Source organism: Notothenia rossii, assembly GCF_949606895.1.
Source record: "Notothenia rossii genome assembly, chromosome: 5".
NCBI classification, from domain to species: domain Eukaryota; kingdom Metazoa; phylum Chordata; class Actinopteri; order Perciformes; family Nototheniidae; genus Notothenia; species Notothenia rossii.
Window position 1 is genome coordinate 89,575,448 of NC_136903.1, and position 15,090 is coordinate 89,590,537.

The window sequence follows — 15,090 nt, forward strand, 5'->3', positions numbered from 1 at the left end:
CATTTAGTTTGTTATTCTCCCTCACTTCAGAGAGACAGACGAACTGAAAAACAGACGATCAGATTCACCTTCAGACCAAACTAACAACTTCCTCTGAGTTCAGCTACAGGAGAGAAAAGTGGAAACTACAACACTGCTGCTTCAACCTGCGGACCCTCCACCCCCTGAAGGTGAGTCTGACTCCAAACATCTATCATAGTGAATTTCAGTGAAGTCATTCGAGGAGGGGGAGGGGAGCCATGACTTTTATTTTGTAACTTCATAGTTGAAGACAAATCCTGAAGTGCTACAAGCAGTAAGTATAGAGCAATATAAAACAGCACAGAACACGGTAGAATGAATAGTATAAAAAATAAAAGGTCTACGAAGAGGCTCTATTGAAAAGATGGGTTTCGAGGCCTTTGATAAGTATTGTGACTACTGCAGACAACAAACTGACTTAAAAGCGACACTGCTTCTTAATATTAGGCAAATGGGCCAAGTCACCAAAACAAAGGTAATTCCTCTGTGGAGCTGAAAGTCCTGCTTTAGAAGCTTCATTCAGACTGTACAGCTGAATGATACTCTGTGAGCTACTTGACGGTTAAAATGTTCTGTACTGCAGAGATAAAATGAGGTTAAACCAGTTTATGGTGAGTTGCTGAGGAGTGGCTGGTGTTTGTGGAGTGAGACACACCTGTGTGTTGCAGGTGAACAGAGAGACTAACCAGGAAACACTTTGTTATTCTTCCTCACTGCAGAGAGACAGACGACTGAGAATCAGACGATCAGACGGTGACTGACTGAACTTCCTGTCTGCTGTGTTTCAGCTTCACTCAGAGACAACATGGCTTCCAGGTTAGAGGAAGATCTCTGCTGTCCGGTCTGTCAGGAAGTCTTTAGAGATCCTGTCATCCTGTCCTGCTGCCACAGCTTCTGTAAAGCCTGTCTGCAGACCTGGTGGGATGGGAAAGAAGAAAAGGAGTGTCCAGCTTGTCGGAGAAAATCCTCCAAAGATGAACCTCCCGGTAACCTGGCTTTAAAGAACCTGAGTGAGACCTTCTTACAGGAGAGAGGTCAGAGACCTCCAGAGGCTCTCTGCAGTCTGCACTCTGAGAAACTCAGACTCTTCTGTCTGGACCATCAGCAGCCAGTGTGTCTCGTCTGCAGAGATTCAAGAACACACACCAACCACAGATTCAGACCCATGGATGAAGCTGCTCAGGATCTCAGAGAGGAGCTCCAGAAGTCTCTGCAGCCCTTTCAGGAGAAACTGAAGCTCTTTGAAGAAGTTAAAGTGAAGTTTGATCAAACAGCAGGACACATGAAGGTCCAGGCTCAACGCACAGAGACACAGATTAAGGAGCAGTTCAAGAAGCTTCACCAGTTTCTAGAAGAGGAAGAGGAGGCCAGGATGGCTGCACTGAGGGAGGAAGAGGAGCAGAAGAGGAGGATGATGGAGGAGAAGATGGAGGCTGTGAGCAGAGAGATAGCAGCTCTTTCACACACAGTCAGAGCCACAGAGGAGGAGCTGAGAGCTGAAGACGTCTCCTTCCTGCTCAACTACAAGGCTGCAGTGGAGAGGCTGCCGCGCCCCCTGCTGGAGGATCCACAGCTGCCCTCAGGAGCTCTGATAGACCAGGCCAAACACCTGGGCAACCTCAGCTTCAACATCTGGAGCAAGATGAAGGACATGGTGTCCTACTCTCCTCTCATCCTGGACCCAAACACTGCTCATCCATTACTCTTCCTGTCTGAAGATCTGACCTCAGTGAGAGGAGGAGGAGACAGGAACTTCCTGATAATCCAGAGAGGTTTGATAATTACGCCTCTGTCCTGGGCTCTGAGGGCTTTGACTCAGGGACTCACAGCTGGGATGTCCAGGTTACAGACAGTACATACTGGTATCTTGGTGTGTTAGCAGAGTCTGTCCAGAGGAAGGGAGACATGGAGTCTGGATTATGGAGAATAGGTTTCTCTGAAGGTGAATACTCAGCATGTTCACCATCAGATCCACTCATTCCTCTCAGCCTGAAGAAGGAGCTCCAGAGGGTCAGAGTGAATCTGGACTAGAACAGAGGAAATTTGTCGTTCTCTGATCCTGACACTAACACACACATACACACCTTCACACACACTTTCACTGAGAAGATGTTTCCATACATTTGCAACAGAGATACATTCCCAATACATATTTTACCAGAGGTGGATAAGGTTGACGACCATGAGGAAGAGGAAGGCGATTACCGTGATGACGACCGTGACGATTACCCTGACGATTTCATTGACGCTTTCAGTGACGATTACCTTGATGACGACCGTTACGATTACCCTGACGATTTCATTGACGGTTTCAGTGACGATTTCCTTGACGATAACGACGACATTAACTAACATTTTAAATACAAATACAAGTACTTCTTTCTGGGATAAATATTTCACTCCACATTAGTTCTTTCCTGGAAATGAGAGAATGTGTCTGCACTGTGTCATTGTCTTCCAGATGTATTGCTAAGTGTAAGATAAAGTGAATCTTCTTTGGCCTGTGTACCCAACTTCTTTGAAGTTGTGGAGATGCACTGTATTGTGTCTTTCAGGGTAATTCCAGGTTATTGCAATTTATTTTTTATCAGTAGTTTCTAATCGTTATAAACGACATTGACTTCCTACAAATGATTGAGACCTTGGAAAATGGCATTACAATTCATAGAAGTTTTAAAGAAGGCTACACTTGAATAATAACCCCTCAATGCAAAGTTAGACCATGACGTTGTGTAAATGGAGGTTAACAATAAACACTTTGGCTAATTTTGCTATTGTGTCAGCTCAAACAATGGGTAATTTCCAAATACAAATGTGCTGATTTGTTATAGATTGAACCACCATAAACATAATTGTCTGTGTATGATGTGATATTGCAATTTCTAATAGTTTCAGAAGCGATATACTGTCCTAAGAAATGTAGTCATAAATGCTGGGATAAGAGTGGAGAAAAAACAAAGAAAGTCCTTCTTTCAAAATCTTAGCAAAGTGAAAGTTCAAAGTTCCATAAAAATGATGCAAAATCCACTTATTTTCTACATCTACATGTGTCCCCTCTTCTTCATGTCTCTTCTTCATCTACATGTGTCCCCTCCTCTTCAAGTCTCTTCTACATCAACATGTGTCCCCTCTTCTTCATGTCTCTTCTTCATCAACATGTGTCCCCTCTTCTTCATGTCTCTTCTACATCATCATGTGTCCCCTCTTCTTCATGTCTCTTCTTCATCTACATGTGTCCCCTCTTCTTCATGTCTCTTCTACATCAACACGTGTCCCCTCTTCATGTCTCTTCTACATCAACATGTGTCCCCTCTTCTTCATGTTTCTTCTACATCAACATGTGTCCCCTCTTCTTCATGTCTCTTCTACATCAACATGTGTCCCCTCTTCTTCATGTTTCTTCTACATCAACATGTGTCCCCTCTTCTCCATGTTTCTTCTACATCAACATGTGTCCCCTCTTCATGTTTCTTCTACATCAACATGTGTCCCCTCTGTGTTCAGAGACTCTGACATTTTCAGGAAAAAAGACCCCCTCTCTTTTTGTCCTGATCTATTTCTATAAAAACCTGTCTGAAAATGAGCTGATCAGATTTTGGCCACTTTGTGATGTCACAATGTTTTTTGGGTTGTGCAACCATTAACCAATCAGCAACAAAGGTAACCCCCCTCCCCACACCTTATCACCTGAATCTCCCCCTAGAACACCATTGTGTTTTTTTTAAACCAATCACTTCACAGAGGGGCGTCGCCAGCAGCAGATCATTAGCATTTGAAGCTACCTACGCAGAATCAGCACTTTTGGAACAGGGCTGAAACAGAGGGGATTATGGGATGCGGCAATGATCTGTTTGATGTTTCAGACAAACAGAGACATGTTCTGTATATATCTGAGACCTGTAAATGACTTTGACCGTCTAGTCATTGTTGGTGATTTTAACATCCATGTTGACAACCCCCAGGACAGAGGGGCTAAAGAACTGTTTTGTGTTCTTGATAGCTATGGACTGACTCAGCATGTGACGGAGCCCATGCACAATAAGGGGCACACTCCGGACTTAATTATCTCAAAGGGTCTGAATATCTCTAAGGTTGTGGTGAATGATGTTGCACTCTGATCATTCCTGTGTTTTCTTTGAGAGCTCTATTTCTGTTCACAAAAAATGTCAAAAAAGAGGTAACCACAAAGTGATATTTAACTGAAAATACTTGGGAAATGTTTACTCAGAATTTTTCTCAGTTCTCCGCGCACCCCCGGCGAGAGTGAGAGAGAGGTGACAAGGGGAGCACGTCTGTAACCCGACACCGTTGCAATGAATCGACATCTGACCAATCACGGCTTTGATACGGCCACTAGTGCAGCTGAAGAGATGACGGTGAAAAGACAGTTTCAGTCCGGCGCAAGCAAGAGGGAAAAAAACAAAACATGAAGAAACTAGAGCATCACTCGAAGGTGGGTTATTGTATGAGTCTAATATACAACTTGCAAATGTTGTATAAGTCAAATTGCCAATTGCCATATTAAAACATCAGCTGCAATTCACGACATGAAGAAGGCAGTCTCTGCATAGCATATAGGCTAATGGAGATGCAGTTATTTCCAGCATTCTTTATTTACCATTCATTCAAGTCTGTTATGCCTTTTATCTGCTAATGTACAGGAGGAAGGGTGATAAACTGTCTGTCTAGTTGGCTTACATAACAGTTAAAGTTTACAGCCTAAAAAACGTGGAGCATTTTTTCCCCTTTTATTCATTTGTATGTCAATTTGCACATTTCATGGTGACGCTCAGCCTCTCCCCTTAACTCCTAACAGTCATCATCATGTCAACCACAACACAGATAAATACTGATAGAAATGTGTGTGTAGTTGTTGATACATTGCTGACAGAGGGAACTACATTTGAATACAGATTTAATGTCGCTTGGGGCCCCAAGTTGGCCAGGGGCGGCCCTGAGTGTTAGTATTATTAGATCTCAGTGCTGCGTTTGACACTGTTGACCACAACATATTCCTCGACCGACTAGAAAACTTGGTGGGACTTTCTGCAACAGTTCTAAATTGGTTTGAATCTTACAGGACAGAAAAAACTTTGTTTCTATAGGTAAATACACATCTGAGTTGACAAATATGACATGTGGGGTACCTCAAGGCTCCATCTTGGGGCCTCTTCTCTTTAGCATCTACATGCTACTACTGGCTCAGATAATGAAAAACAACAAAATAAGTTACCATAGCTATGCGGGTGACACACAAATTTACTTAACAATTTCACCAGGAGACTATGCTCCAATTCAAACACTGAGTAAGTGCATTGAACAAATCAATGACTGGATGTGTCAGAACTTTCTCCAATTATACAAAGATAAAACTGAGGTAATGGTTTTTGGAGCCAAGGCAGAACGTATAAAAGTTAGCGCTGAGCTTCAGTCTGCAATGTTCAAAACAACAGATAGAGCCAGAAATCTAGGTGTAGTCATGGACTCTCACCTGAGTTTCAACAGTCACATTAAAACAGTTACTAAATCAGCTTACTATCACCTAAAGAACATATCTAGGACTAAAAGACTAATGTCACAGCAGGATTTGGAAAAACTTGTCCATGCTTTTATCTTCAGTAGACTGGACTACTGTAATGGTGTCTTCACAGGTCTCACTAAAAAATCTATTAGAAAGCTGCAGCTGATTCAGAACACCACTGCTCGAGTCCTCACTGACACTAAGAAAGTGGATCACATCACTCCTGTTCTGAAGTCTTTACACTGGTTCCTCTCTAACACTAAGAAAGAGGATCACATCACTCCTGTTCTGAAGTCTTTACACTGGTTCCTCACTAACACTAAGAAAGTGGATCACATCACTCCAGTTCTGAAGTCTTTACACTGGCTTCCTGTGTGTCAAAGAATAGATTTCAAAATACTGCTGCTGTTTATAAAGCACTGAATGGTTTAGGACCAAAATGCATTTCTGACCTCCTGCTAAATGATGAACCATCCAGATCTCTCAGGTCTTCAGGGACTGGTCAGCTTTCTGTCCCCAGAGTCAGAACTAAACATGGAGAAGCAGCTTTCAGTTATTATGCTCCAAATATCTGGAACAAACTCCCAGAAACCTGCAGGTCCGCTGCAACTCTGACTACTTTTAAATCCAGGCTGAAGACTTTTCTTTTTGTCGCTGCTTTTAATTGAACTATTCATATCTTAAACTGCGCTGTAACTTTTATTCATGTATTTCTTCTTTTAATGTTTATTTTATTATCTTTGCTGACTGATTTTAAATGCCATTTTCTTAATGTCTTTCATTTTTTGTAAAGCACTTTGAATTGCCTTGTGTTGAAAGGTTCTATATAAATAAACTTGCCTTGCCTTGCCTACTGTTGAAAATATTTTAATAGGGGACCTTTAAAGTTCCAAAAGTTAATCTTACGATACACTGATTTATAGTTAGCGATGCATTAATGTATTCAACGATTTAATGTTGCTTCTAATAAAGGATAAGCTTATTTTTTATGACTTTTAGTTTGTGTTATAGGCATGTTTAAAGTTATACCATATTTCTGTGTTTTGTATCACTAATCTGATTCTGAAAATTAACTAAAGCTGCCAAATCCATGTTGACATAATGACATGAAGGGTTGTGTTGATAAAGTTATGTAACCGTCCCCGTGTTGAAGATGAGTCATCAAATGTATTTTCATGCTTTATAGGAAGAAAGAAGTGGGACTGATTTGAACACATATTCAGTATCCGAGTCAAATTAACAATTAACAGAGGTTTAAAAATGTCAAATATATATTATTTTCATTACACTGTGTGATTATGTTTAATCCAACTGCAAATTTGAGCAGCGAATCATTTATCAGATCAAAATAAAATAGATTTTAATTTCCAATCCAGACAATATTGTTTTTAAAACGTTGAAATCGAGGTTTTATTACATGCAATTTTTACATTTTAAACTTGTATAATGAACATACAGAGTTACTGGGTTTAAATGAACTCCCTGACAGACCTCTTCATCAGGGAATAAAATACATGTTTTTCAGAGATTTCTAAGTATTTAAATACAGAGTAAATATTAAACACAGTTTTCCCAGGAGAAGCCTAAACAGAGAGGACGACCCATTGCTGTTCAGCGTGGATTATCAAATGCACACGTTTATTAACTCTAAAGGATTTAATCTCAATCTAAAATACTGATTTCTTGGCAGCGGTGTTTATCGAGTTTTAACAACATCTTAAACTTCTAATTTGACCAATCAGAGTGGAGTATTCAGCTAAAACGTTTAATAAAATAGAATAAAACATGTAATAAGTGATCAAAACATAAATATGAACACCATTAAGATAAATAAGATTAAAAAAATGGAGCACACCAGTAAAAAAAGGCGGACCCATCAATTGTACTTCTCGTTTAATCCGCCCAGGTCAATGGTGCCCAGGCGATGGATCCACCTCCGCTCCGCCGCTCGCCTCTGACCCGTGCTCCAGCCGCTGCTGCACTCCAGGCCCATAGACTGTACGTCCTTGAGGCCATGGAGTTTAAAATGGTTGTATAAAACGCTCGTGCCGTCCCGTCTCTGATTCTGTATCGGTGTTGTTTTATTCTGAGGCTGATCTCATTGCGCGTTTCCCCATAGAGTCTGTGGCAGGCCTTGCATCTAATTGCATTAATAGCGTTTTTTGTGTTAGGTGTCAAGACCTGCCGTACATTGCTGCCCTCTCGAGAGAAGGGATTAAAAACGTGGAGGAGGCGAATGAAATCAACCTCAGAAACTCGAGGCGCCTCCCTAGTTTTGGTGCTTTTGTTGAGGTTTGTGACGGACCAAAGGATATTTAACTGGCAGTAAATAATGTTATCTTACCCTTTAACAGCTGCACAATTAAAATCATAGACACATGAATGCATCAATAGTTATAATACAGTAATATCATATATATATTATTATTTGGAATGCAGGACATTTACTTGTAACACAGTATTACTACACTCTTACCACACTTTTACTTAAGTATAACATCTAAGTACTTCTCCCACCACTGAGTCCCTGATGTCATTTCTTTGTATATATGTTGTACGATGTTCATATAGCATATTAAATAAATATGGTTGAGAAACTAAGGTCAGTTTTCTACATCATCAACTACACAGCAGTACATTTGAGATGTTTAACGAGTTTCCAAAGTTAAGAACAAACTGAAATGTAAAATAAAAATCAGGAATTATTTAACAAAAAATAGCATTAAATGAAAAATGTGCCTAAATGAGGAAATGAAAAGAAAATGCAGAAGTCAGAAACATGAACATTTAGTGATCAAAGTACATTTTATTTTACAAAACACCTGGAAAATCCACATTTCCTTTAAAAGAGTTTGGGACAATGACACAGAATGACTCCCTGTTCACACATTCACATTATTTTAACTATCAACTGTCTGGGAGCAAATATCAACTCTTTTATTTTGTATTTAACACGTGGTTAGTTTTTCACTTTGCTAATGTGCTTTTAGCAAAACAATGAATAAACAAAAGCAGATGTAAAATGTTTTTAATGTGTAGATACCACACACTCCATGGCACTTTTCTACCTATTTCTTTACAGCAATATACAACATAAAAAGCTTAATAACAGCATTTCTTTTTTAATTAACGGTAATTAATAAAATATTAATTTCCCAGTAAAATCTCTATAAAAAGTAGAGACCTCTGACAGGAGAGGAAGACGAGTTGAATGCTAGATAATGTACAATAGCGCTTGATTTGTCAGAAACTATTTACACGATAATCTTACTAAATATATTTTGACCTGACGAAAAGAACGACGAGCTTCTGTTTGTGAAGAACATTTAAAATGTTTGTTGATATTGTTTATATTTATTTGTGTGGTCAGAAAACACAGCTGGATAAGATCCGTACATCATTATGCCAATAAAGAAATCAATTTGAGTAAAGGTCTGATCTTTTAATAATTAAAAACATATTTGTGAAAACTTCCGTATATTCAGCCCAATACGGTTAACTTTTAGATTTTAAAACTATCCTGTAAGTTTCCCTAGAGTAACAACACACACCTGAACACCTGCTTATCAATCACTAAAACACTTGTGAATACACACACTCTAACATGGAGGTGTTCAGATGTCTTTGAGGGTCAAGAAACCCTGAAATATGTTTAAATAATAGACTTTTTTTCAGCCAAAAGATAAAAACCAGTGTCTCAGTTTGTTCTGATTCCTGATGCTGCTCAAATATCACCTTTCAGATATTACTCATGGTGTCTAATCAAACGTTAGTATGATATAACCCTCAGGTCATAATATATTACAAAAAAGTCAAATGTAAGCCTCATTAATGATAAATGAAACACTCCTAATGTCTAGTTGTGAAACCTTCACACTATGGGAGCCTCCTTCACCTCTTCAACAACATCTTAGTTCATATTTTAACTCAAACCCTGCTATAACCTTTAATCCAGCAATAAATCAGCACTTTGGACTGAGACACTCCCTGAGTTACACGAGAGGAGACAGAGTTCAGCAGAGGAGGTCTGACAGAGCTCACCTGACTCACTGCAGAGAGACAGACGGACTGAAAACAGACGATCACATTCACCTTCAGACCAAACTAACAACTTCCTCTGAGTTCAGCTACAGGAGAGAAAAGTGGAAGCTACAACCCTGCTGCTTCAACCTGCGGACCCTCCACCCCCTGAAGGTGAGTCTCCAAACATCACTCAATACCCGTTAAAACCTGCTAAAAGATTTGAGGTGATCGACTGCTTTCCCTGCCAGTAAATTGATTGGCTACGACTCGACGTGCAAATTAAAGCAGATGGTCTCTGTGAGAGTAATGATGATAACAATGGGTTTTATTTTGTAACTTCATAGTTGAAGACAAATCCTGAAGTGCTACAAGCAGTAAGTATAGAAACAGAACACGGTAGAATGAACGGTAACAAAATAAAAAATATATGGAGGCGTCTGGCGCAGTGGACTAGTGCGTTGGTGTTCGGATCGGGTGGTCACAGGTTCAAACCCCACTGCAGTCAGCATGTCGTTGTGTCCCTGAGACACTTCACCCCAAAGTGCTCCTGTGGTGATTGTCCACAGTATTGAGAATGTAAGTTGCTTTGGATAAAAGCGTCTAGGAAAAGGTTATTTTGAAAAGATGGGTTTTGAGGCCTTCTTTAAGACTGCAGACAAAAAACTGACTTAAAAGCGACACTGCTTTTTAATATTAGGCAAATGGGCCAAGTCACCAAAACAAAGGTAATTCCTCTGTGGAGCTGAAAGTCCTGCTTTAGAAGCTTCATTCAGACTGTACAGCTGAATGATACTCTGTGAGCTACTTGACGGTTAAAATGTTCTGTACTGCAGAGATACAATGAGGTTAAACCAGTTTATGGTGAGCTGATAAGGAGTGGCTGGTGTTTGTGGAGTGAGACACACCTGTGTGTTGCAGGTGAACAGAGAGACTAACCAGGAAACACTTTGTTATTCTTCCTCACTGCAGAGAGACAGACGACTGAGAAACAGACGATCAGACGGTGACTGACTGAACTTCCTGACTGAACTTCCTGTCTGAACTTCCTGTCTGCTGTGTTTCAGCTTCACTCAGAGACAACATGGCTTCCAGGTTAGAGGAAGATCTCTGCTGTCCGGTCTGTCAGGACGTCTTTAGAGATCCTGTCATCCTGTCCTGCTGCCACAGCTTCTGTAAAGCCTGTCTGCAGACCTGGTGGGATGGGAAAGAAGAAAAGGATTGTCCAGTTTGTCGGAGAAAATCCTCCAAAGATGAACCTCCCGGTAACCTGGCTTTAAAGAACACGTGTGAGACCTTCGTACAGGAGAGAGACCGGAGATCTTCAGAGGCTGTCTGCAGTCTGCACTCTGAGAAACTCAGACTCTTCTGTCTGGACCATCAGCAGCCAGTGTGTCTCGTCTGCAGAGATTCAAAAACACACAAAAACCACAGAATCACTCCCATGGATGAAGCTGCTCAGGATCTCAGAGAGGAGCTCCAGAAGTCTCTGCAGCCCTTTCAGGAGAAACTGAAGCTCTTTGAAGAAGTTAAAGTGAAGTTTGATCAAACAGCAGGACACATGAAGGTCCAGGCTCAACACACAGAGACGCAGATTAAGGAGCAGTTCAAGAAGCTTCACCAGTTTCTAGAAGAGGAAGAGGAGGCCAGGATGGCTGCACTGAGGGAGGAAGAGGAGCAGAAGAGGAGGATGATGGAGGAGAAGATGGAGCCTGTGAGCAGAGAGATAGCAGCTCTTTCACACACAGTCAGAGCCACAGAGGAGGAGCTGAGAGCTGAAGACGTCTCCTTCCTGCTCAACTACAAGGCTGCAGTGGAGAGGCTGCAGCGCCCCCTGCTGGAGGATCCACAGCTGCCCTCAGGAGCTCTGATAGACCAGGCCAAACACCTGGGCAACCTCAGCTTCAACATCTGGAGCAAGATGAAGGACATGGTGTCCTACTCTCCTCTCATCCTGGACCCAAACACTGCTCATCCACAACTCATCCTGTCTGAAGATCTGACCAGAGTGAGACTAGGAGACGACAAACAGGAGGTAGAGAGACTTCCTGATAATCCAGAGAGGATTGATGAAGTCCCCTTAGTCCTGAGCTCTAAGGGCTTTGACTCAGGGACTCACAGCTGGGATGTCCAGGTTACAGACAGTACAGCCTGGTCACTGGGTGTGTTATCAGAGTCTGTCCAGAGGAAGGGAGGCATAGAGTCTGGATTCTGGGGAATAGGTTTCAATGAAGGTAAATACTATGCAGGTTCACCATCAGATCCAGACATTCCTCTCCGCCTGAAGAAGAAGCTCCAGAGGGTCAGAGTGAATCTGGACTGGAACAAAGGAAAGGTGTCGTTCTCTGATCCTGACACTAACACACACATACACACCTTCACACACACTTTCACTGAGAAGATGTTTCCATACATCAGCACTCTTGAGGAAGTGCAGATATTACCACTGAAGGTGTGTGTGACAGTGGATCAGAGCAGGTAGAGATAAACAGGATCATTATATCTGTGATGTTTATCTCTTAAAGGGATCATTCACTGACCTCTGAACCTGTCCTCCTGCTGTCTCTTTATTCTAAACATGTTTTTATTCTTGTTGTTATTGAGTTTGATAATCTGCTTTTTGATCATACTGTCAAACTTTATTAAATTGAAACACGTGCATTTAGCTGACACTTCTATCCAAGTAACATCATGTTCATCAAATATGCTGATCTGCTTCCTTTAGAGGAAGTAAGAGATATATATTCTTCACATTTTAAATGATCTCTCCCAGATTCAGAGCTTTCTGTCAGGTTATAGTTCAACCTTCTCTGTTTTATTGAAACTATGTCGTTATAAATTGTTCATTTGTGATTTGTGCATGATGGGAAAATAAATAAAAAATATGTTTAATCCAACTGCAAGTTTGAGCAGCCAATCATTTATCAGCTCCAAAATAAAATGCATTTTAATTTCCAGTTCAGACAATATTGAGGTTAAATAGTTGAAATCAGAGTTTTACTAAATGCATTTTTACATTTTAAACTTGTATAATCATATAAAACATACAGAGCTACTCGGTTTAAATGAACTCCCTGACAGACCTCTTCGTCAGGGAATAAAATAAATGTTTTTCAGAGATTTCTAAGTATTTAAATACGGAGTAAATGTTAAACAGTTTTCCCAGGAGAAGCCTAAACAGAGAGGACGACCCGTTGCTGTTCAGCGTGGATTATCAAATGCACACGTTTATTACCTCTAAAGGATTTAATCTCAATCTAAAGTACAGATATCTTGGCAGCGGTGTGTTATCGACTTTTAACAACCTCTTAAACTTCTAATTTGACCAATCAGAGTTGAGTATTCAAGACGTTTAATACAATATAATAATATATAACAAAGTGAAATATATATTGGAGAAGATAAATAATGTGTGCACTATGAATATATAAAAACATGTATTTCACAATAGAGTTGTTCTTTAATATGAATAATGATATCACTCATATTATTAAAGCAGCAACAATCACATGTAATGAGAGAAGAGCAAACAGATGTTACAATGCTGTCAAATAATAAACTAACTAACATTTCTGATTAAATCAGTTTCACAAGAACAGAGGTTTCTTCAGACTGAAAACAAGTTGCTTCTTTTCCTCATTTTATTCATGTTTATTTCCTCAATGACATGACGCGTCTCAGAATAGAAAGTAGAAATAGTAGAGTCTGTAGAAACTGGGCTTGGTCGTGATTGGTCTAAAATACAGAGAGTTGTCAAACACCATCAGAATGCTACAGCTAATTCAGAATCCAGACTGGTCTTCAACCTCCTCCAGTTCTCCTCTCCTCCACTCCTCCACTCCTTCACTGGCTGCCAGTCAGAGGTGGGAAGTAGTGGAGTACAAATACTTAGTTTCTGTACTTAAGTAAATGTTTCTGGTATCTCCACTACTTATTCTTCTTCTGACGACTTTTTACTTTGACTTCTTACATTTTGAACACAAATACTTATTTTTCATGTCTCTTCTACATCAACATGTGTCCCCTCTTCTTCATGTCTCTTCTACATCAACATGTGTCCCCTCTTCTTCATGTCTCTTCTACACCAACATGTGTCCCTTCTTCTACATGTCTCTTCTACATCAACATGTGTCCCCTCTTCTTCATGTCTCTTCTACATCAACATGTGTCCCCTCTTCTTCATGTCTCTTCTACATCAACATGTGTCCCCTCTTCTTCATGTCTCTTCTACATCAACATGTGTCCCCTCTGTGTAAAGACACTCTGAAAGTTTCAGGAACAAAGATTCTCTCTCTTTTTGTCCTGATCCATTTCTATAAAAACCTGTCTGAAAATCAGCTGACAACTCATATGACCAAATAGGTCGATTGTGCAAGCCCTTATTACGACCTATACTGTATAGAGATCTGCAGATAAATGTTTAGTCTTCTCAAGCACCAACTATCAAATATCTCTCCTGATTGTTGGCACTTGACAATCACCTTCCCTGAATTTTACTCAGGTGTAACTAAAGTCTGATTTAAGGGTTGTTTATATTTCACATCATTAATCAGAATCTGCAAAGTAACTCAAATAAATGTAGTGGAGTCAAAATATCAGGTTAACCTCTGAATTGTGGTGGAGTAGAATTACAAAGTAACAATGAGCTGTCATGTGGGTATATATTAATGCTGCCCATTATGGACACAAGCGATTTTCACCCATTCAGTAATTACATGTTTTAAATTTGTACACACCAATTTGTTTCCTATCGCCTAAACCTCCAGGGCTGTACACAGTTTAATACTGTCAACTTCTAATTTTGGGAAAACCAAAAACGTCTTTTAAAACTACAATTCCCAGTAGAGACGTGCCATAGAGAACATGTTGCGAACTTGCAAAACACAATAGCCAGCATGTGTAGTTCTGGGGGGGCGTTCAAGTCCAATTTTGAATAGTCTGCCGTGGTTTCGTTCCATTTCAAAGAGCTTGACGCTCGGCGTAACCTTGGCGCACTGCCACTCCAACATCAAAACCCAGAGCTTGAAGATTAATCACGGGGTTTGTCAACGGGACTGTAGTCCCAAACGATAGCTGGGGATTATGGGTAGTGTAGTTTCTTCGGCCATCCTAAACTGAATTTTTTTTCCGGATATCATATCGCATTAACAACACCACATCTTGCGTCACAGAGACCTTCTGTTACTGTCCTTTCTTCTTAGAGGAAGTACAGAAACACGTAACTCTGGATTTGTTTTAATTTTTGAGGTGCAATAAATGACACAGCAGCTTTTTGACATGTTAAAACTATTATTTTCTGCCTCGCTCATGAGAGTAACAGCTGGGGAAATTACAGCCTCGCCTACTGATTTCAAATGTGTGCTCTAAAATGATATTTATAAATGACTATTATTATAAATGGCAAAGATATGTAGAAAATAAACGTCTTTAAGATACGTTCATAAGAAACGTAACGTTGGAGAAAATATGTTTCTAGAAGATATGTAGAAAATAAACGTATTTGAGATACGTTGATAACGAACGTAACG

General features: G+C 40.2%; 2 pseudogenes across 2 annotated transcripts in view; both read left to right on the top strand.

Annotated features, from left to right (window-relative positions):
* Positions 1-12,459, top strand: LOC307038946 (annotated as a pseudogene). Its single transcript, XR_013810665.1, has 4 exons — positions 1-170; positions 741-2,367; positions 9,670-9,736; positions 10,630-12,459. The product of XR_013810665.1 is annotated as an uncharacterized misc_RNA (transcript).
* LOC307041522 (E3 ubiquitin-protein ligase TRIM39-like) overlaps positions 9,668-15,090 on the top strand; it is a 21,672-nt pseudogene continuing 16,249 nt past the window's right edge. The window contains exon 1 of the transcript XR_013810666.1: positions 9,668-9,736. The product of XR_013810666.1 is annotated as an E3 ubiquitin-protein ligase TRIM39-like (transcript). The remainder of the gene's footprint in view (positions 9,737-15,090) is intronic.